The following is a 23,022-nucleotide window of genomic DNA, read 5'->3' as shown; positions in this document are numbered from 1 at the left end:
TGTATATTCGATCTACAGTTAGAGGTGTGTGTTCAGGAGACAAGTGGAAGGGGAGTAAGACCAGGAACATTGGAGGTGGGTCTAAACTGTTTTATCATTGTGTGGATAGGAAGAGAAATAGTGTAGGGGTAATTCTGAAAGAAGAGTACAGTGAGAGTAAAGTCGAGATGAAGAGAGTTTCTGATTCATTGGGAGTGACAAAGATAGACAGGATTAGAAATGGGTTTATTAGAGGGGCTGGCATGTAGGACGTTTTGGAGACAAGGTGGGGAAGGCGTGATTGAGCTGTTTTGTTCATGTGCAGAGAGGAACATGGGGTATATCGGGAAGAGAATGCTGACGATGGAGCCGCCAGGCAGAAGTTAAAGAGGAAGGCAAAGGAGGAGGTTTATGGATGTGGTGAGGGAAGACATGCAAGTGGCTAATTTACAAGAGGCAGATGTAGAGGACAGGGTAGTATTGACCCTTAATAGGAGTAGCCGAAAGAAGAAGAAGAGGAATTTAAAACTATAGTGAAATTCAGGATCCATAATTAGTTCAGCTGCAATGCTGCAATACAGTCATTTCACCAGTTAACATGTGGATTGCAATAAACCCTTTTTTTTTAATCTGTCCTGAATTATAAATCCTGCAACTGTGGCAAAAAAAAAAACAGAACATTTTTTAACATCTGAAATGATGAATTTGAGAGATACTGTATTTATTGTTAAACTAATATTGTGATAATAGTGTGGAGATCACTGGCAAATAGAGAACAGTGATACAAATGGAACAGTAAAAAGTGAAGAATTTGCTATGTTTCAAATAAACAAACAACTAATCATCATGAAATTAGAAAATGATTACCATTTTTTTGTACTTAAAATTTGACAAATATATTTTGCAATACAAAATATGAGGATGTTTTTACTTTCTAAAATGTCTGTCAGCTCTGCTTGATATTGTGTCAGGAACATAATAAAATTATATGAATGTTAAGACTTTAACAGGGTTTTGCAAATAAATAAAAAACACAACCATTAGACAGAATACAGAATTGAGCTGTTACATAAACATTTATTCTGAATAATGGGTCTCTATTATTTGTTATAAATACTGTGTTTTCAGTGTTACAGGTTTCCATCTATGAGCTGCAGCTTTCTAAGGATATAAATGCTCTAAATGTACTTAAATTACTTACCACCCAAAATGTTGCTTATACCTCTTGGTGAGTAACATTAATAAAAAAAAGTAAAAAAATCTGCAGTAAATTACAATCATTGTAACATAAATTTTTTTCCCACCTAGAAGATGATGGCATATGAACAGGAAATTGAAACCATTTGTGTCGCAGCCTGAATATATCAGATTGATCCCAAAAGCAATGTGACCCAGGGTAACTATCATGTTAATCTTTTTTTCCAACGTGAAAAGTATTAGCAGTGAGACGTAGTAAGCTGAGGGGCATTACACACATTTTAAATTAAGAACCTGAAATTATTACCATATTTAGGACTAAAGTGCACCTAAGAACACAGCAAAGAACATTATGTAAATATAGTTCATGACAGTGGTAATGTATAATAGTGACTTTTTTTATTTTATTATTTATTTTATTATTTATTTTATTATTTATTTTATTTATTTATTTTTTCACTTTTACAAAACACAGCTGAAATTGAAAAGTTTCTAAGAAATGTACCAAAATTTGCAAACAAAAAAATTTAGTCAACTTGTAATGAAAATGTAATGGCACTCATTATTAATCAGTGGAAAGGTAAATGTAAAATTTGACTAAAAATACTGTATATTTTCTTTACCTCAGTCATTAAATTGAAAAATGGTCATTTCATTTAATATTTAACTGTGAATTAGATTGTTCCCCCAATAATTTCATGATGTATTTGGTAAAATTATTATTATTATTTTTTTAATTCAGTAAGCCAAATTAAAGTTTTACATGTTTGTCTTTCTCTCTGGTTGTCTTTTTTTCTCTCTGTTTCCCCACAAAAAGATTTTGGTATGAGGATTAATGACTGTGCATTCTCAAATATGTAAATGAGGATGTGAATATGATACATGCTGTGCTGCAATGGACTGGCATCCCTTCCAGCATGTTTTCCATCCTTTTCCTAGTGTAACTGAAATAAGGTCCGGATCCACCAAGATTGTGGCCAGAATAAAACAGCTCCTCAAATTGATTGTACAACTAACTTTTAGTAGAAATACAGATGGGTACGTTTGACTTAAGTAGGGGTTTGTCAATGTCAGCAATGAATATAAACTTTACACACATAATGACTTTTTAAAGGGTTAAATCTGGAGTGATCAGGAAAGTTCTCCACCAACAGTTCGGCCATCTGGTGGAAATAATGACATCACTGAAAAGACTGGCAGGTAGTACTCTGCTTCTGCTGAGCCAGTGTGTATTCAGCTGTGAAAGTCAGTTCCTCAGAATAAACAATCACTCAACCCATGCCACCTTCCCAGGGCTAGGTTAAATAATTCCTGATTAGGTAATGGGTAATCGTGGTGTATAGGCTGGATAATTTTAATTCATGTTTCTATCTGATTACAGTAATTACAAAACTGATATTCAGTTTTAAATCTAGCCTGGTCCTTAACATTATTATTATACTGTATATACATACATAAACCTAATCTAAACTCAAAATTAGCAATAATACAATATGGATGCCATAAATGTAGCCAGCCAAACAAAAACGATCAAATAAATACAGAAATTATACAGGCACTATAAATTGAATGTATCTGGAACTATATATTTTTAAGATATAGAGAGAATTACATCAGATACCACAATCGCAGGCATAGTAGGCTATATTTAACACATCTTTTAAACCCCTAGGTATTCTGCCAACAATCACACATGTTTAAAAAGGCAATACAAATCTTGTAAATCTGGCCTCAATGGGGTCTTTGTTTTATCCAAATAAAAATAGTTTTCAGGTTGTAGAAAAACAAATTCACTGGTATATCTATGCATATTACAAACTCTAGAATAGTTTTCAAATTATTAAAAAAAAAATTTACATTTACGTACATTTCCTAATTCTGAATTATTTCACTTACTAGGAGAAGACCGCTTCATCTTTTGCTGTATGAATGCAAGTTGCTACTAAGTACACATTAGTAAGAAACACAAATGTCATCTCCGAAAAGAAGAATAATCCCGTGGAGGAAGAGTTTAAAAAAATAAAATATGTAATAGCCCAAATAAAATTCAATTGGGGTTGTTAAGGATTGAGATTTGGTGAACGGTCGTCTGTAGTTTGTTGAATTTCAGGGGACAGAAAAAAAAGCAGTCCTAAGACATACCTGTGAAAAGAACAGAAAAGGTACAGTTTAACTTACCTTGACTAGGGTTACCTGGGCCTACCCTTGTAGTCCATGTTGGGGGGGTGCAGGCAAGTGTGATCTATACCTATGAAACCTGGTCAAACTCAGGCTGAACTGGCACCATCAAGCTATCTTTAGGTGTCAGTAGTAAAATTCTGATTGTTCCCAGTGCAAATATCGTAATATAGAATATTTATCTTCTTGGAGAAGGTGAAACAAGTGCTGAAGAAAGCTCCACCTACTGCCTACACTGTGGTACTAGGAGACTGTAAAAGAAACTTGCAGGGCATGATTGGGAAGAACAACCTCCTGGATCTGAAACTGAGTGCTGAATTTAGAATTCTTTGCAAGCCTCAGACTGTCAATATGAAACACTTACTAGGCTTATGGTTGTGTTTTGAGTAGTGGTATAACTTACTGGTGGTAAACCAGGCATCATGTTAAATATGTAGACTATCTGAATAAAGCTCATTATAGACTCTTCTGGAAGGTAAAATAAGGCCAGAAGGGCAACAGCAAACTTATTTGCAAAAGCTAAAAATTATGCATAGACATTTATAGAGCCCTTATAGAAATAAACTGAGGTGGCTTTAGAAGTGTTAGACAAGACTGTCCACAAATATGTGGAACAAGACATGTTCCAATGATCAATAATTTATTTTCCCAGTGAGTCAATTTGGGCTCTGGAGTTGAGACGCCATCTAATAGTTAAATTTTTTTATTTCAGGTGAACATTGTACATTCTTCATAGGCCATGGAACAGTAGATCAGTAGACCATCTTAAAAAAAATCAATCCAGCTGCATGTGTTTGGTGGATTTAAGAATGGTGAATGAATGGTGTATTGTGCAACCCAGTCTTTGTATGAGAGTACTGCTAGAGCTGTGTCATCATTCTGGTGTGAGTGGATGTCAGACTCAATCAAGTGTGTGCTTTTACTGCAATCATCTTTCAGATTATCATGGACAGGATATCAAGACATGCCCAAAGACAGAGAGTGTCTAGTATATCAAACAAGAACTAACATTTAGTTCGATAAGTGGCAACTTGGACTCCTAAAAAACAGGGGTATTTGGATTCCTGACACACATTTGGGCATTTTATAGCTGAAAATGTTCGGGATGAAAAAAAATGTTTAATGCCATGGTTCTCTCCTGGAAAAAAAAAAAAGTGCTGCTCAGTTGAGTGAGTAGATTAAAAACCTTGATATCTTCATCATGTGTGGTAGGAAAGGAGATTTCATAAAATAGATTGAGTACTACATTATCTCGCTATGACAATGGTGGTGAAGAAGGATTTTTTTTTATTTACTAGTCACAAATCTAAATCAATTGTCTGCTGCTATTTTCACCCATGGTCACAAGCTGTGAAAGAATAATGTTGTATGCGCAGGTGGCGGAAATGAAGTTTCCTCTATAGGGTTGCTAGGCTAACTCTCTTGTGAGCCTTGAAGTACAATCACTGCTCCTATAAATAAAGTGGAGCCATTTGGATTAAAAAACGCCTTGCTGGCAAGGGTTGTATTAGACACATTCTACCGGATGACCCAGGACCCACAAGCTAATAGAGAGATTATATCTCAGGCATGGATTAAGTCTGTCTAAGGATCCATATGGAGGCCTTAGAATCGGCAAATGGGGATAGCTTGTTGCCACCATGACCTCTACCAGAAAAGGTGGAAGCAGACCTATTGCAATATGTAATGCAATAAATGTAAATAAAAATTAAAATAAATAGTAAGAAAATCTCATCCAAAAATTCCTTAAAGATTTATATTGTTTCCTAAAGTTTTCATTTAACAGAAACCTAATGAGACATAACTATTAACTCACTCATGTGTTTGCGATCACTGCAAACACATGATTTCTGAAGCTCTAACTAAGTATTTTGGCCCACTTTTCATAGGCAAACTCCTCTAGCTGTCTAAGGTTTGAAGGGTGTTTACTCAAGACTGCATGTTTAAACTCTGTCCACAGATGTTTTGATAGGATTCAGATCAGGGCTAATAGAAGGCCAATTCTATTCAGTTTCAAGGCTCCCCATGCCAAAACATAATCAGGTTTTCTAAATGTTTCACAGTAGGTATGCGTTTTTTTCTTTAAAAGCCTAATTTTTGCATCTGTAAAACTACAGATGATGCACCTTGCTAAAAAGCTTCAACTTTGTCTTATCTCATCTGATATTCTCCCAGAAGAATTGTGGTACATTTTCTAGGAAACAATTAGATTTCTTAAAGACATCACTTTAATTATACTTTTATTTATATTTTTTGGGGTCATTCATCAAATGTACCAACGTCTGCATGGTAAAATAATATAGTACAGTTTTAGATAAGACAAAAAGGAAAGAAAAAAGGCAATAAAATAGGAAACATGCTCAAATTTGAATTTTTTTTTTTTTTAATCTGTCTCCTCTAGCCATTCCTATAGCTATTAATGCCCATTACTCAGGTCATCAAACCTTCATACAACAAAATAGACAAGGGTTGCTTTCCTTTTCTTTAACATTTTATTATTATTTTATTTGTGATACAGTAAAATAACCGATTATAACCCAATGTGTCACAGCTTCACATATATATGTGTATGTACAGTATGTAATAAATTAACATTTTACAAAAAGGATCCGATTAAATCACATATAATGCTGCTAATATATTATGCAGATATAATGCAGAAATGTGGAACAAAGAAATATTTTTTCTTTGCCTGGTAGGTGTAACACTATCTCTGTAGTGGAAATTGGTAGAATAGCTTAAGTATGACAAGAATAAATTGCAAATCCAGCAGTCACACTAAATCTTTATATATATATAAACTGCTATAAAAAAGCAGCATCTGCTAAGGAGTCACAGTGCATTCTGTGTGAACACAGTTTAGTTCATTTTAAACAGGTAACTGAACTGCTTATGCACTCTTGTGGTGCTACTTGCAATATGATGTATCTAACAGTAACAATTGTTGCATTTGAAACCAGCTGGTCTTGGAAAGCTTGGGTCAAATGTAGACAAATCACAGTCTTAGTGGGTTTTGGCTGCTTGTTAACCTGACCATACGATTTGTATGTGCTTTTTGAACATCCCATTCCATATTTACTCCCCATTTGCTGTTATAATAACCTCCACTCTTCTGGAAAAACGCTCCATTAGATTTTGGGATTTTCTTCTTATTCAGCCACAAGGGTATTGGAATGCAGTTAACACAGTGCTGTCAGCTTTCCAATTCCTCCCAAAAGCTTTCAATAGGGTTGACATCAGGGATTTATAGCAGGCCACTCAAGAAAACTTAATAGTGCTGGCTTTGTGCACAGGGGCATTGTCATGCTGGAACAGTTTTGGGTCTTATAGTTAAGGTGAAGGGAATATTTAATGATACTGTATCCAAAGACACCTTATACAATTGTATGCCTCCAACTTTGTGGTAACAGCCTTGGGAAGAACCAGGTATAGTTGGAAAATTCAGGTGTCCAAATGCCTTTGCCCATTTTGATCAGGTAAGAATTAGGAGAATTCATATTGTTCAATAAAAACAGATTACATACAGAATACATTCAATATAGGGATATATATATAAATCTCTAGCATCACTGTGTTTTGTAACCTGAGGCTTTAGATTGTTTTTTAATCTGAAGTTCAAGTTTCCTCACCATCTGCCTTTCTTGGGTGATCTGTGTATTTTCAGTGGAAACACTGACAAAGGCATTGCCTAAACCAAGCCAAGTCCAGACATGTAGTTAATTAAAGAAAGGTCTTTAAAAGATCATATTTCACTTCCAAACCTTAAATGCCATATAAACCAGAAAAATATCCACTGTGGCTATTAATCAAGTATCAAAGATGGTTTGGTTAAACCGTTAACTATCTGAGCATTTGTAGCTTTGGCTCTGCAAGCTTTGTTTTAAAGGTTTTAAGTTACTCAACAAAGCAAAATAAATTAGGTAATACCTGTGGGAGTAGAACTTGCTTCTCCGTTCAACAGCAAATTAGTTTCATTAGCCAATTATTAGACAGATTTATCATTCCAACAGGATAGGAATTATGCTAGCATGACTTATATGTTTTTTAGTTTTTTTGCTCTTAGTGAAAATCAAAAGAAGAATATTACATGCAGAATCCTTTATATACAGTACATATGAACAAACGTTTGTGGTCACCTGACCATTAGATTTGTATGAACATCCCAGTCCACATTTAGTCCTTATGCATGCTTGCATGTTTATTAAATATTAGCTAGTATTTTCTGGAGATCGCTGAAGGGGCATTCCTCATTGTCTAACTTTTTTTATGTATAGTCTTTGTTACCTTGCATAACGTTCATGTTGTTTTTTAGTTATTTTATGTTCATTTACATTCATGTTTCTTGTTCATCATCATCATCATCATATTCTTCTTCTTCTTCATCTTCCTTTTCTTCCTCTTCTTTTTCTGCTACTACTCTGTCCACAATGTTTTTTAGGATTCAGGTCAGGGTTTCTTTAAAGTTTCTGACTAATGTCTTGAGATTTTGCTTCAGGATTTTTAGATAGATGTCATCTATTCTCTTTTTCCAACACCCACATTATTAATGGTGGATGTAAATAACCTCAATATCTTTGTTGTTGTGTTGTTGCTTTGGGGTACTGTTAATCATTTCACATTAAATAGTTTTTTACTGTAGTGTCAGTGATTCTGAACAGCACTATCTTTTGCATTTTAACACTGAAAATTAAAACGAATAAAATGAACTTGTACTGTGCATATTAATAGATTTTACAAGAGGTGTTAGCAGACAGTGCCTTCACTGGGGACGAGTGTAGAAATGAAGATGAGGTAAACCAAAGATCAGCTGCAGAAGCCCAGTGGAGCAAAATACTGGAATATTGCCATGACCAGGGAATGAGTCGCAGAATTAATTCTCATGATACCATAGAAATATTTGGCAATACTTACTTAGGAAGAAGATATTGTAATTTAAGGATTTCTTGTAGTTATATTTTTCATGTTTTTTAAAAAGCATCATCTCCCTAATGGGCAAAATTAGCCTGGCAAGAGAATAATAAAATACAGATGTCTAGACAAAGAGGAAACATGACTGTAGATTTAACCTATTAAATTGCTCTGCATTTTGAAAAATCTGAACTGTTTACGCTTGGAGCTTTAAAACATGAACATATTAGGTGTTAGTGCTGTGATGTGATAGACAGATCAATGAATGCTTATCCTGTAAGATTTAAATGGAAATTTACTGGATCAAACATTATCCACAGGAGTATGATTAATAGTATGACCCGAATCTTTTTCTTTGTGCCAGTTAATGACATTGACTCCTGATTAAAGAAAAAACAATTCCAGGGCCAGGTTCCCACATGCATTCATTACTTGGGAAATGCACAGGCCCAGGGCCTCATGAGTGTGATGATCTACTGCCTTAGCAGTAAATGGAGCCAAACATCTATTTGGTTTCATGTCATTTTAGAACACTGCGTTTTGCAGGTTTCATGTCTGAAGCAATGGATTTTTAATTTCTGATTTAAAACATTCCCTTACACAGACACACACCAGAAAAATCTAAGGAAGTCACACAATTACACAACTATTCACTTGGGGTTGGAGCCCCCTAAAGCCTCTATTTAACAATGATTTATTCTCCTTCTGGTTCTTATTCATAGTAAACATCTTAGCTTGTTCAATAAAACTTTTTAAATAAAGTTACATGATAATATCTGAATTAATTCGTTTGTTCAACATGAACTAGTGAATGAGAGCATGGTCTACTCAGAAACAAATAAAAAACTCTTTTATATTGAACAAGCAGTAACAAACCCTTAGTTTACAGATGCACCATTGACATAGCATCTGCAGCTGTTGTGGTGAGGGATTAGTGGTGGTCTTGACTTGCATGGAAAGGTTCTGCATTCATGGTTAATTTCTAGAGAGAATAGTGCAGTTTTATAAAAAGAAGAAAGTGTTTATGAAATATTTGCAGGGGGATTTTTATGCCCTTATCGTCCAAATACAGATCACAGTTCCTGTTTTTACCATTTATTAAATCGTTTTTTAAATGGGCTGGGGACTCTGCGTTGTATTGCATGTGAAATTGATTAGTTTATAATGTGCTAATTATTTTGCATAACAAAATTAATGAAAAAACATTCATATTAATGTATGACTTACCCTACTTTAATTTACCAAAGATTAAAGTTAAAAAGTTAAACAGAAATAAAAATCAACCAGCCTATGAGCTTTGAAACAAACCCCCCAAAAAACAAAAAAACATTGCATTTAATTTCTGAAACAAACAAAAAAAAAAGGATCCACTAGTGCAAGGATTCTCTTCTGGCAGATTTTCCAGATTTACAAACATGTGTACATGTTCAATATACAAAATACAAAACCTATGACAAAGTGTTTACTTTTTTGTTTTCAAAATGTATACAACCCCAATTCCAAAAAAAAAAAAAAGTGTAAAAGGTTAATAAACAAACTGTTCTGTGGTCAGATGAATTAAAACTGAAACCTTGAACACAGCAACCTCAGAACTAAAAAGGAATGAGATCATCCATCTTGTTAACTGAGCTCAGTTCAAAATCCTGCATCCCATAAGGAGCTGCATTAGTAGTGCATTAGTAGTGCATTAGTGTCTATGGAGCTGGAATGCACCATCAAACTGTTGTCCATTGTTTTATAAAAGAATTTCACAATTTTGGTTTGTTTGACAACAGAACAGTTTCCAATTTGCCTCAGTCCATTTTTAATGAGTTTCCACCCACAGAAGATTGTGGTGTTTCTGTAGCATTTTCACATATGGCTTATTATTTGCATGATAGAGTTTCAAATGGTTGTATGACACAGCAAACTGTGTTCACAGACAATGATTTCCAGAGGTGTTTCCGAGCCCATACAGTGATCTACATTACAGAATTATACCTGTACTTATAACTGTTTAATTTAGAGCCATCTGAGGCCCTGACCATCATGAGCATCTGATGAAGTTTCACCCTTGTTTTCTCCAAACGTTCGATGACGTTATCTACTGTAGATGGTGAGATATTCAAAGTCTTCCCAATTTTATGTTGAGAAACATTATTCTGAAATTGTTCCACAATTTGTTGATACACTTTTTCACAGATTGCTGAACAGCTCCAACTATATATTTTGTTTTTCTTTAAAATGGTACATTTTCTCAGTTTAAACATTTGATATGTTTTCAATAATGAGTTTATGCACATCATTGCTTTCTGTGTATATATACATTCTACACAGCATCCTAATTTATTTGGGATTGGGCTTGTAGTAGCATCTCTTTCTGGATCTACTTGCAAACTGTATGTGATAATTTAATCGTACCACTGGAAGCAAACAGATAATTTGAAACATTTTTTTTTGTCGTAAGCGATGTTTTTTTTAAAAAAATCTATATTCAGTGTCTCTCTTTTATTATCATTGCAAGCTGTCCAACTTTTCACCATCAAAGAATGATGTGCAGAATTTTATTCTCTGTCAATTTCTGTTGACAAATATCATGTGTGGTAAAATATCATATTAAAATATTACAAATCTAAATGTAAATATTTAAATGTATATATTTTCTGCATGTGTTCCCTTACCTGTGACTGTGTCAAATGTTACAGTAGCATCAAGTGACTTAATTATATCTGTCTCTATATCAATGCCATTGTTGTAGCTCACTAAATGTTTTGCCATAAAATCTCCTGGGATGAGCATAGATATAATTCCCCATGATTCATAAGAGTATATAATAGTTCAGGAAAGGTAAAAATCCTGTGGTCCAGACTGGACCTATATTTATTCAACAGATGTTCAGTCAATGACCTAACCCACATGTTAGATGGCAGAGGAAAATTTTATGCACTCGGATTTTGTTCTGCTAGCATGATGAATTGTAATTTATTTTGCTTCTGCATGTTCAGCGCCATTAACTGGTTTTAACATTTTAAAATAATCAGTCGCTGGTATATAAATGATATATTATTTTATGATTACGAATAAAGATACAAGAAATGGTTCTTTCAAATGAGGCAATAAGAAAAAAGAATTTTGGATCCATAAAGACAATCTATTCCTGAAGAATCCTCTATAATTTTTACTGTTGCAATAAATAAAGAGAACAATCACCACAAAGATGGAATAATTTAGATTTTTTATTCCCTGTGGATCTTTTGACTGGCACTCTCTGTGTTGTGTTCCAGAACTCTGCAGTATTCATTTTAGCCATGCGAATGAAATAATTGAGCAAGTATTTCTGACCTTCTAAAGTGAAGATGATTCTAAGAATGATTCAATATCTCGCTAACTGTGACTGAGAATACAACGAAAATAAATAGAATTATCTCGGCTAAAGATACTTTTAATATTTATTCTACAGCTCTGCTTATGTTTACTTATGTATATCCTATCTATCGGGGCAACTATATAGGCTCATAGACTGAGTGATCCATGCAACAGGTTGGAGCATACCAAGAGTTAACAGTGATCACTGACATCAAGCAGACAAGAAAGATTGATTAGGGATCAATAAAAATGGATAGCAATTATTCTAGATGAGAATTATTTTGCAGGTATTGCATAGATCTATCTATCTATCTATCTATCTATCTATCTATCTATCTATCTATCTATCTATCTATCTATCTATCTATCCATCCATCCATCCATCCATCCATCCATCCATCCATCCATCCATCCATCCATCCATCCATCAATGCACTGTACATACACCATAGTAAATATCACATAAGAAAATGGCTTGAATAGTGTCCTACACAATGTGTCTTGACAATGTTAAACTTCACATTGAAAGCTGCATCTAAAAAAATCCTAAATAGTGCAACTTGAAAAAGGTGTAGGCATTCGTCTCCCTTCCTTGACATACCTTTTCAATCCCATATACCCCTCATTTTTTTTCTACTTACCCCAGTCTTTCATCGGTTTATCTTAAAAATGGCAGCAGTAGTGGAGATGACATACATCTCCTAGATCATATCTCAGCTGTCTTTACCTGTCACGGTTTCCATCAAGAAAAAAAAACACACCTAAAAAACAGAGAAATGTGTGCACACAAGAATACATGCACACACATGTAGACGATTAGAACACACCTGATAAATGTGCTAAGTGACACCCAGCTTCTAGCAATATAACCATGGTATTTTTTTTTTTTTATTACTTCCTGGCACTAAAGTTTCAAAGTTTGGAAAGTTTTTATCAGACCTCTAGCAGACAAGTAGAACAGTGTCTTTGTGCCAACAAAGTACAAACAAAAGCAATAAATCAGGCATCGAATAATGTCATAAAGGTGACACAAATATTTGACATTAAAATCATTCAGTCTTAGGTTGCTATGGCATTGTTTGTTTTTTCATTAAATTAGCTAGGAAAGTTCACTATCTGTACTTCACCACCATCCATTAAAGTGTTGAAAATCTACTGTTTTAGCAGTGCCTACAGTTTACTAAATCAATGACTCTTTTATTCATGCTGTGTTTGGGTACATTTATCTGTCTTTTGATATGTCTTTAACGGAACAGCTGCAAGTCTGGAACACTGGCTTTCTTCCTGTTACTGTTGAGTAAAGACCTAAATCTGAGATAGAATATCCATCTGGTAACTCTTTTTTTTCCCCATATTGCCCTAAAGGCAACCATACAACATACAGAACAAAATATCACAACCATAAGTGCTACATGGAAAATCAAGTGCTTATAATGCATTCTCACCAATCTCTGCACTTACTCTCTGTTAGATTTTTATCATGCCCAAACAAAACTTAATTCTTGGAGAGGTTTTTTGTACGAACCATCTTAACACTAGCGCTTTCCTAACAGCAAACTTTTCCACTGATCTGTACAATCTCCAGCCTGAATTATTCAATAAAATTTTTATTGAACATTAAGATGGTCAATAGAAATGGCTGCATGAATGCTAATAATTTAATGTCTTAGTATGCTGGACAATCCAAACCAAAAACAATTGCTTGTAAACAAGAAACAGCACTGTGTGCATGCTAAAAAATACATATTTCCTAAAGAAGTCTTAAAAACCACAAGCTGTGAAAGATAAATTAGCTCATACTATTGGCCAAAAATGTGTCATAATACCGCTGTCAGGTTCATGTATAAACAGAGATCATTGTGCTTCATTATTAAAATCTTACTTTTACATCTTTACACAATCATGTGCATGTTGTGCAAACAATATAGCTTTCAGATACTCGCATGCTTTCAACACTACAGTGTGAATTCTGGATCATCTGCTTTCCATCACTCCACAGATATACTTCAGGCTTTCCTTTTTTTTTTTTTTCTTTGTAGCACCGTGGCCTTGGGTTGAAAAAAAGAAATTTCAACTAGCTTTTACACTACACTTTATGACAGTCCACCTGGTAAACAGGCGGTTCTTCTCAAAATGAGGTGTAACACACAAGAGACTGTTGTTCTTGGAAATGATATGATTTAGGAACATTATGAAGCCTTTTGTGCAGCCGCAATATCAGTATAACCTCACATAAAGTTGTTGTTTTTTTTTACAGAAACTCCATTTCATGTCTCGAAAACAAAGAAACAATAAAAGCCTACTAAAATATACATTCCCTAGGAAAAATTACATTCAAGATCTAGCTATGGTACAGTAGCTATGAAGTCTAAATGGGTTTAGATGTGAGTACTCTACCTATACTATTTTTACCAATAGTGACTGCAACTTTTACAGTAAATTTCTTGAGATAAAAAGGTCATTATTTGCATCACCCACATGATGCTATGTAATGTTACCTCTCTACTCTGTGTTTTTTGCATTGGAGTGGGTTTGGATTTAGGCATGGGACGGAATAGGAGACACACTGGCTATGTCTAGTGGAAAAGTTTTTCAGCATTGCTTACAGCAGGATGAAATCAGCTGCACTTTATTAAGTCGATTCTGGCTTATTAAGTTGAATCAGGCCAAACAAGTCTGATATTTCTGCTGCATTATTTTTTCTGAAACAACCAAAAAAACTTAGCAACTTAAAGAAACAAAAAAATCTTTAAAAAAACAGCCAGTCTAGTTGTTTATCTTGATATCTTTATTTCGGCTTTTTCTATTAGGGGTCGACTGTATCATCCATATTCATGATCCGCATGTTCGATTTGGCACGTTTTACGCTGAATGCCTTTCCTAACGCAACTCTCCCCATTCATCCGGGCTTGGGACTGGCACTAAGAGTGCACTGGCTTGTGCAACCCTAATGGCTGGCTCCCTGACTGGGGATCGAACCCGGGCCGCAGTGGTAAGAGCGCTGCATCCTAACCACTAAACCACCAGGGAACAGCTGTCTATCTTGATATATGATGGCTAAAAGATACAGATACAGACTTCTATAGCATGTTTTATACTTATGTATCCTTCCCCTGAAGCTGTAAAAGTGTGTATGCCATATATTTTTTTTCCCTGATAGAAAATGTTAAAGAGGTGAGTAATGCATAGCTTAGTCATCTCATGGTCCTTGTTAACATTGTACTTGTAAAGGCATCTTGGCATCAGCATGCTGTGTGATTTTGTTCTTTCCTATGCTTTCGAAACATGTTCCAGCACAGAGACCGCCAGTGGAACAACGTCACATATTCCTTCACTGAAGGACATTTGCAATTTAGCAGTTATAGCTTAATGGCCATTTGTTTTGACAAAAAAGATTTTTTGTTCATGCTTTGTGAAGATTTGCTGCAAAACAAGGTCACTTGATTCAATTGGATTAAACATTTTTGAATCCATTACCAAGAACTGCTGTTTGTTTGAAATGGCAATCGACCCACTACCCACACTGGCAAACGTGAGCGTTACATAGAATGCTGTTATACATCATGCAGCTTTGCATGAACACGCATAGCAAGCGCACAACACACACACACAAACACACACACACACACACACACACACACACACACACACAAAATTAGCTAGCTTGCTAGTCACACAAGTATTTGAATTGTATAGAAAAAAAACAGAAAAAACTAAAATCCTAATAAAAATATCCTCATTACTTTGTGTGTGTGCATGTGTCAATCAAACCAAAACAACACAATGCACTTCACATTTTCCATAAACTCTAAGGTATGCTCACTAGTCTTCACAGAAATTAAATCCAAGACAAACATTTTTAGCTGTCACTTGGGTCTACAATTTGCCCCTGACAGGTAAATATAATATCTTATTGGCCAGATAAAAAGCTTTTTTTGGATGATTGATTATGCTTATTTAATTTGCTTTCAAACTTTAATCAGTAATCTTTAATTATATTTTATTTCGCACATTTTGAACAAACTGGTTTAATTTAGTTATGCTCTTATAATTCCCTTCACTCTTCTGGGAAGCTGTTCCACTAGATTTTGGAGTGTGCTTATTTATCTTACTGATGTAGGTGAGGAGGCCTGGGGTGCAGTCAGCATTTCAATTAATCCCAAAGGTGTTCAGTAGGGATGAGGTCAGAGCTGTATAGCAGGCCACTTAAGATCTTCCTCTCCAAAGCATGTAAACCATATCTTCAAGAAGCTCATTTGTGCACAGGGGCACTGCCATGCTGGAACAGGTATGGGTTTCAAGTTCAAGTAAATGCAAAATTTTATTATAGCGCATCCATAGACGTCCTGCACAATTGAGTGCCTTCAGCTTTGTGGTAACAGTTTGGAAAGAACCAAATATAGCAGGAAAGGTCAGGTGACCCAATACTTTTGCCAAAAAAAAGAAATATATAAATATGGGTAGAAAGTAGCAAAGACATATTGATATTACAACACAGTCTAACAGCATTTCGTGATATAGTCACAAAATTTAATCTATTGAATCTATTGCCATGAATTTGTAATCTTATTTCACGTCACTAAGACTGCAGAGGATCATGGGTAATTCTGACAGAAACGCCAAAAGTAATCTTTTTTTCCCACTTTAATCAAAGAATAAGGCAGAAAATATACGGTTACTGTTAGGGTTATACTGTAATAAATGTGTGTCTCTAATTAACCGGGTGGATATATTTACTATATTTTAATTGGAATGAACCACTGTAGAAGGTTTATAATAGCGAGTAGCTTACAGAATATAAAGCAATAAAGCAAGGGTAAAATCTCCTGCTTAAATGTTGAGTAATAGTGCTTGAAGATTAAAAAAATCAATAACAAATAGGAAAAAAAACAATACCACATTTGTGGTATACAGTGGCAGAAAGAAAACTTTGGCAGAGGCACCAAAAATACTTCTTATTAAAATACATTACATAGAAAGCCTAGCACGCACTGGAAAGGGGTCAGGCTGGTGACGCAGGAAGTTCTGCCCAGGCCCAGTGAAGAAAACAGTTCCAGCTTGTTTTGTCTTGATTGCAGTATGACCGGAGGTAGCGCCCCAGCTCTTGTATCTTCCGCTCAGTTTGTCCGGTGGCCTGTGGGTTGCCACTAGGACGCATGTGTTACTATTGCAGTTGGGCAGGTCAGTGGAAACGAACGTCCTTCCTTCTGGGCATCCTGTGGGGGTTGGCTCTTCCTGCACCGCTGCCCAACTCTCATCCTCCAACTCCCAGATGATGGGGCCAAGGATTAGATTGGGAGGAATGATGGTTATCCTTCCCTTTCAGGAGAGAGGTGAGCGAGGCAGTGACTAGACTGAAGGCCTGGATGAACTGTCAGTAGAAATTGGCGAACCCAGGAAGCATTGGAGCTCCTTGGTAGTGCCCAGATGGTGCCAGTCCCACACTGCCTTGACCTTCCCCTGGTCCATCCATATACCTGACGAACTGATCTCATATCCCAGGAACTGCACCCCTTGCCGGTGGAACTCACACTTCTCTAGATTTAGGTAGAGGTTATATTCCTGTAGCTGCTCCAGGACTTGGATGACATGGCTGAAGTGTTTACATGGGGTCTCGGGAGAATATGAGGATGTCTTCTATGTACACAATCTTAAACCGGTGGAGGAACGGTTCTGAACACTTCATTCATGAAGGTTTGGAACGCTGCGTGTGAAATGGAAAGTCTATATGGCATGATGCGATACTCATAGTGTCCGGAGGGGGTGATGAAGGGTTTTCGACTCATCCCCCTTGCAGATGCGCACCAGGTTGTAGGCACTACGGAGGTCCATTTTGGTAAAAATAAGCGCCCCCCGTAAATCCTCAAAAGCGGCTGGGACCAGAGGGAGTGGGTACGGGAGTGGGGTGATTTGGGTGTTTAGGTTGCGATATTCGATGCAGGGCCAGAGCCCCCCTCCTATCTTTTCTACAAAGAAGAAGCTGGAGGCTGCGGGCAAGGAGGATAGAGTGATGAAGCCCTGCCAAAGGGCCTGTTGGACTTACTCCTCCATCGCAGCATGTTATGGAACTGACAACGGGTACCCGCCCCTTAGGCAGCTTTTTAACTGGCAGCAGGGGGCAGATCTTTCTCTTATAAAGCCCCACAGTTATGGAACAGCCTTTCAATTAGTGTTTGGATTCAGTGACAGTCTCAGTGTTCATGTCTAGGTTAAAAACTTATTTATTTAGTCAATTTCTTAGGTAAGGCGCAGATCTGGAGGGATCATGGATATAGAGTATGCTGTCGTCCCCTTACTTTCACACATTCACTCAAGTTTGTTGACAGTGGTGTGGTGGTTGTCTCTTATCCCAGAGATCCCTCATGTCGGTGTTACCTTCTGGTTCTCCCTTTTAGCTATGCTGCGATAGCAAGCCTTGCCGGCTTCTCTCTCTCTCTCTCTCTCTCTCTCTCTCTCTCTCTCTCTCTCTTGCTCTCCCTATCTCGGTTGAGTTAAACATGCTCCTGAGGTTCCAGTGACCACTGTTCCTGCCTTCTTCCCTCTGTGGATTTTCCCACTTCATCCAGGCCTGCCTCTGGATAGTGTTCTCTTCGACTGGAGGCCACTCTGTGCAGCTTGGAACGGTTTCTCATCAACACCTTGGGTGGGTCCATGAAATTCCGAAGTAAGAACAGGAGCTTTGAGGATGTATTGGACTGTAGTTAATGTCAAGAGTCTGCTACATTGACTCAGGACTACTTTTTGCTTCTGATCATCATCACCCCGCAACATCATATATTTGCTATAAATGGACTTTCGGTGGAAACCAGATGATAATGGGTTCCCTCTTTAGTCTGGTTCCTCTCAAGGTTTCTTCCTTATGCCATCTCGGGGAGTTTTTCCTTGGCACAGTCGCTAATGGCTTGCTCATCAGGGACAAACTTACTTATAAAGAACATATTCACTTTTAATCACCACATTATCAGTGTAAAGCTGCTTTAAGACAATGTTCATTATTAATAGTGCTATACAAATAAAAATGAATTGAATTGAATTGAATTGGTGCAGTCCTACAGGCGGTGAGGGGGCAGGCCGCCTGCTTACTGAATACATCTGCAAACGCTCGGTACTCCAGGGGAACTTCCACCTCTTGTTAATTGGCTTCCCACTAGTATGGTCTCTAGGGGATCGAGGTCGGATGTGGAGGGGGCAGGTGGTGTAGACAGTGCTCCCTGCACTGGTGGCTCCACTCAAGGATGTCACATGGGTTCCAAGAGAACTTTGGTGAGTGTTGTGTCAGCCAGGGACGCCCCAGTATTATACTAGCCATGGAGTTCTCGAGGACTAGAAACTGGATCTCCTCGCGATGGAACAAGCCGACCTGGAGAATGACCACCAGGGCACAGTATTTCACCCAACCACACCCTAAGGGTCTCCCTTTGATGGTTTAAACCGCTAGCTCCCGTGTTCCTCTCTCCTGGCGCAGCTGAAGCTGTTCTAGGCAGTCCTGGGGGATGAACTTGCCCATGGAGCCAGAATCTAAAAGGGCAGAGACCAGAATGGAGACGGTGGGTGTTATTAGTGTGACCGGGAGCTTGGATAAGTGGGTGATTTCCACGGTGAATTTGACGGTACTCACCGCCAGGCGTGGGGGTTGGGCCAGACACTGGGGAATGAAGTGCCCGTGCTCACCACAATACAGACAGGCTCCGCCCACAACCCGATGCTCACTCTCTTCTTGTCAGCCAATCTGACTTGCATGGGCTCAGGTTCCGGGGTAGAAGAGACGGTGTGGGGAGGGGTTGGTTCCATCTCAGAGGAACGTCCAGCCACTACTGGCCTCTAGGGTGCAGAAGCGGAGGCTGTACTCTGTGAGCAGGGAAGATCCTTGGCCCAGGTTAAAAAGCTGATCTGCCGTAATTGTGTACTGTGCCTTCATTAATCTTTTACAGCTGCACACAATTGGATGGTCATCAGTGTGTGTATTTTGAATCATTCACTGGCAGATATATTTCCTCTGTGATTGTAAGTTTAGATTTGCTTATGACCCTAATGTTTAGCTCAAACTGTCAAGCTCTGATTTATTAAGATCTGAGCTACTACTGTGCAAGTGGATAATAGTGCATGCAGAGAGTGGGAGTATTACAAGTGATTTACAAAGAACTTTTGTATGAATATATACAAAGGAAAATGTATGTAAATTAGATATTTTTGTGGGGTTTTTTTTTTTTTGGTTGTTAAATGTTCTTGATTGCTTTGGCATTTTCAGTATTCAAAGAGACTGGCAGAGCAGTCACACTGAAACTAGTCATTAAAAAAAAAATAGATAAGAAAAAAGGTTAAAAAAAAAGGTTTTATTTAAATAAATCACAATAAAAAGATTAAAGTAAATACAAAACAAATAAAAAAGTAAATATATAAACTAATTGACAATAGTGTGCATTTTAGGAATAGGTATATTAATATCATTTTGAGAAACATTTACTATTTATAAATGTAAATGTTTGTTAATGCCTTAATTGCCCTTATGTCATACTAAAATGTCCATGTAATTACAAAGGCTTAGTAATTCATACTAATCCTATCCGTTTGCATGTTTTGCATATTCAGATTTATTTGAACATATTTTACAAAAAATAGATGCTTTTTTATTTTTATATATTAAAAATCAGCATGCATATGTTTTACCAGGCTTCAGGGGTTTTCATTTACTATTTGACATTAACAAAATTGTCATTATATTACAATTATCAAAATAATTAAAAGTAAGTGAAAAAAAATGTATGTTGCCAAATTGCAGAAAGTATTGCCTCATAAAGAGAGGGAAAGAAAGAAAGGAAGACCTGCAGGGCACAGAGGCATGGTGCCAAAGAAACTTCCACTTTAAAGTTAGAACAATTATACCTGCAGCATTATGTGAAATAAATAGTTCACATGAAACAAAAAAGTGCAGAATGTGTGCCCATAAGAACTTCCCAATGGCACAGTTTAGGTGTATCATAAAAGCAACATTCTTATATTTGATTCAAGATCAATTTATATGAAAATATAAAAAAGATATTATTGACATTAATTAAATTCTATATAATATGTATTCATAAAAAAAAAAAACATTATTTTTCAGATGTTTTATTGCTACATTTTTTGACACATGATTATTCATTCAATCCTCAATAACCACTATAGCCATTGCAAGGGCTCCATGTAGGGGCATTTTAGAATCTACCTACCATGATGTTATTGTACTGTGGGAGGAAACCAGAGAACCCAGAGGAAGCCCTTGTCCACATTTTTGGGCATTGTAAGGTAACTCAGGTAAATTGGTTTAAATTTCTCTCTCTCTCTCTCTCTCTCTCTCTCTCTCTCTCTCTCTCTCTCTCGCTCTCAGTATCTATGTCATATAGCATATATTGGGTATAGAATCACCACCCTTTAATTTTATTACATTTCCTTTTGTTTTATTTGCATAACTCTTGTCTAGAGTTGCTAAATCATTTTATGTAGCAAGTTTAGAAAGAGTGATCTGAACATTAATGTACTGATTCCATCCTCTACATCAAAATGAAAGAAGCAGCTTCTATTTAAATACAAGAAGCCTGGGAGCTTTTTATTGCAAACACACTATTTTAATATAATTTTTCCTTGGGCAATTTCTTCAACAAATATTTTTACATTGGTTAGTGGTAAAACGAAGTTTAATGCCAATAAAAATCACAGTGACTTTGTCAGTTGCTGTCCAGTTGCAGTAACCTGGTGCCCACTGTATTCTCAAATGTCTGTTGGCTCATATCTGGTTGGAGTCAGCCCCATTGTGGTCTTCTGCTGTTGCAGTCCATATTGTAATAGAATATTTTCAGTTTTTGCACCATTCCTTGTAAAGAAACGATGAGTTTTAGGATTTATTAAACTGCCTACCACCATGAAGTACATTCAGAAATTAATGTCAGGGTCAAAGTCTGTTGCTTAGTATTATGATATTATTGTGCTACTTGCACATGATTGGGTGACTGGATTACTGCAAAGGTGAATCCACTAAAAAACATTGAAACTATGACTAAATCATGTTGGAAGATTTTCTAAAGATCTTCTGGAACATACATATACAATATGGCTAAAGGTTTGTGGACACGTAACTATCATATTCTTATGTTCTTTTTGAGCATTCTATTCCACATTTAATCTTAATTAATTAATAAGTGTGCAACTCAACTCTCCTTACTTTTAACAGACAGTCCTAGTATTTACCTTTTTTAGCACTCACTCTGAATATGTTAAACGTAATCTGGTGTTTTCTAAATATACTTGTGTCTAATTGTATGCTGGCTTAATAAAAATCACTGTACTTGAAGTACTGAGGTGTAACATCATCAAAAGCTCAGATTAGAACTACGGTCATGAGAACCTGCCTGTAGATCTTTGAAATGATGCTGTAAAGAGGAAAAAACCTGGAGGTAATTAAAACATGGGCAAAACCTTGAGCCCTCTTAGCAAACCTGTAAAATCCATTTTAACAAAATGGAAAAAAAAATATTGTACAACCTAGACACTACTGACTGTGACAGAGTTGCACAGCTCATTGTCTGAAATTGGAGAACCTTTACAGACCACAACAAAAAGGTCAGTTTTTTACTCTTGGCTAGAAGACATATTACAAAATCTTAGAGCATTTGGAAAAAAATTCCAATTCTTTTCAAGGACACTGATTGTAGCATTGTTCCATGACTGATCTGTTGACATCAAGAGCAAAATGGATGAATCCAAATACAATAAAATTTTGGAGGAGAACCTGTTTCAGAATCTGTGTCTAATGTGAGGATTTTTACATTGCAACAAAACAATGACCTAGTGTTCAGGGCAAAAAGGAAATGAAGGTTTGTCTGAATGGCTGACTTAAATCTAACTGATCTGTAGCGTGATATGAAAATTACTGTTCAACAAAATTCTCCATTGAATTTCAGAGTTTATTAAATGTTTATCAGTTAAGCAGTGTTTAGATTTTTTTTTTAAGAGAGAATAAGAGCAATAAGAGAAGTCATAACTATGGGGTGAAACTTTATATACAGTAGGCAACATTTTAAATATAGCCTAACTGAATGTATGCTGTGAAAGGGAAATCTCTCGTATATTATTCTATGCTGTCACACACCGTCAGAATTGTGTGTGTGTGTGTGTGTGTGTGTGTGTTTTTTTTTTAAAAGACAAATCAATAACTGGAGAGATGATCAAACTCATTTATAAAACCTTTTGTTACTATTTTTGCTAAGCAGCAGTATTTTCTAACACCCTGTAACTCATGTTTGGACAGAGAAGGAGAAGGCATCTCAGATTTCCATTCAACCAGAGAAAACATGATCTTTTTTTACACAAGAGCCAAACCATTTGATAAATCTGGAAGAAGTTAGTGCATTGGGAAATAATTGGAACAGTTTGTTATCT

The sequence above is a fragment of the Silurus meridionalis genome, chromosome 11 (assembly GCF_014805685.1).
Source record: "Silurus meridionalis isolate SWU-2019-XX chromosome 11, ASM1480568v1, whole genome shotgun sequence".
Lineage (NCBI taxonomy): Eukaryota > Metazoa > Chordata > Actinopteri > Siluriformes > Siluridae > Silurus > Silurus meridionalis.
Note: the sequence above shows the minus strand (reverse complement) of the source record.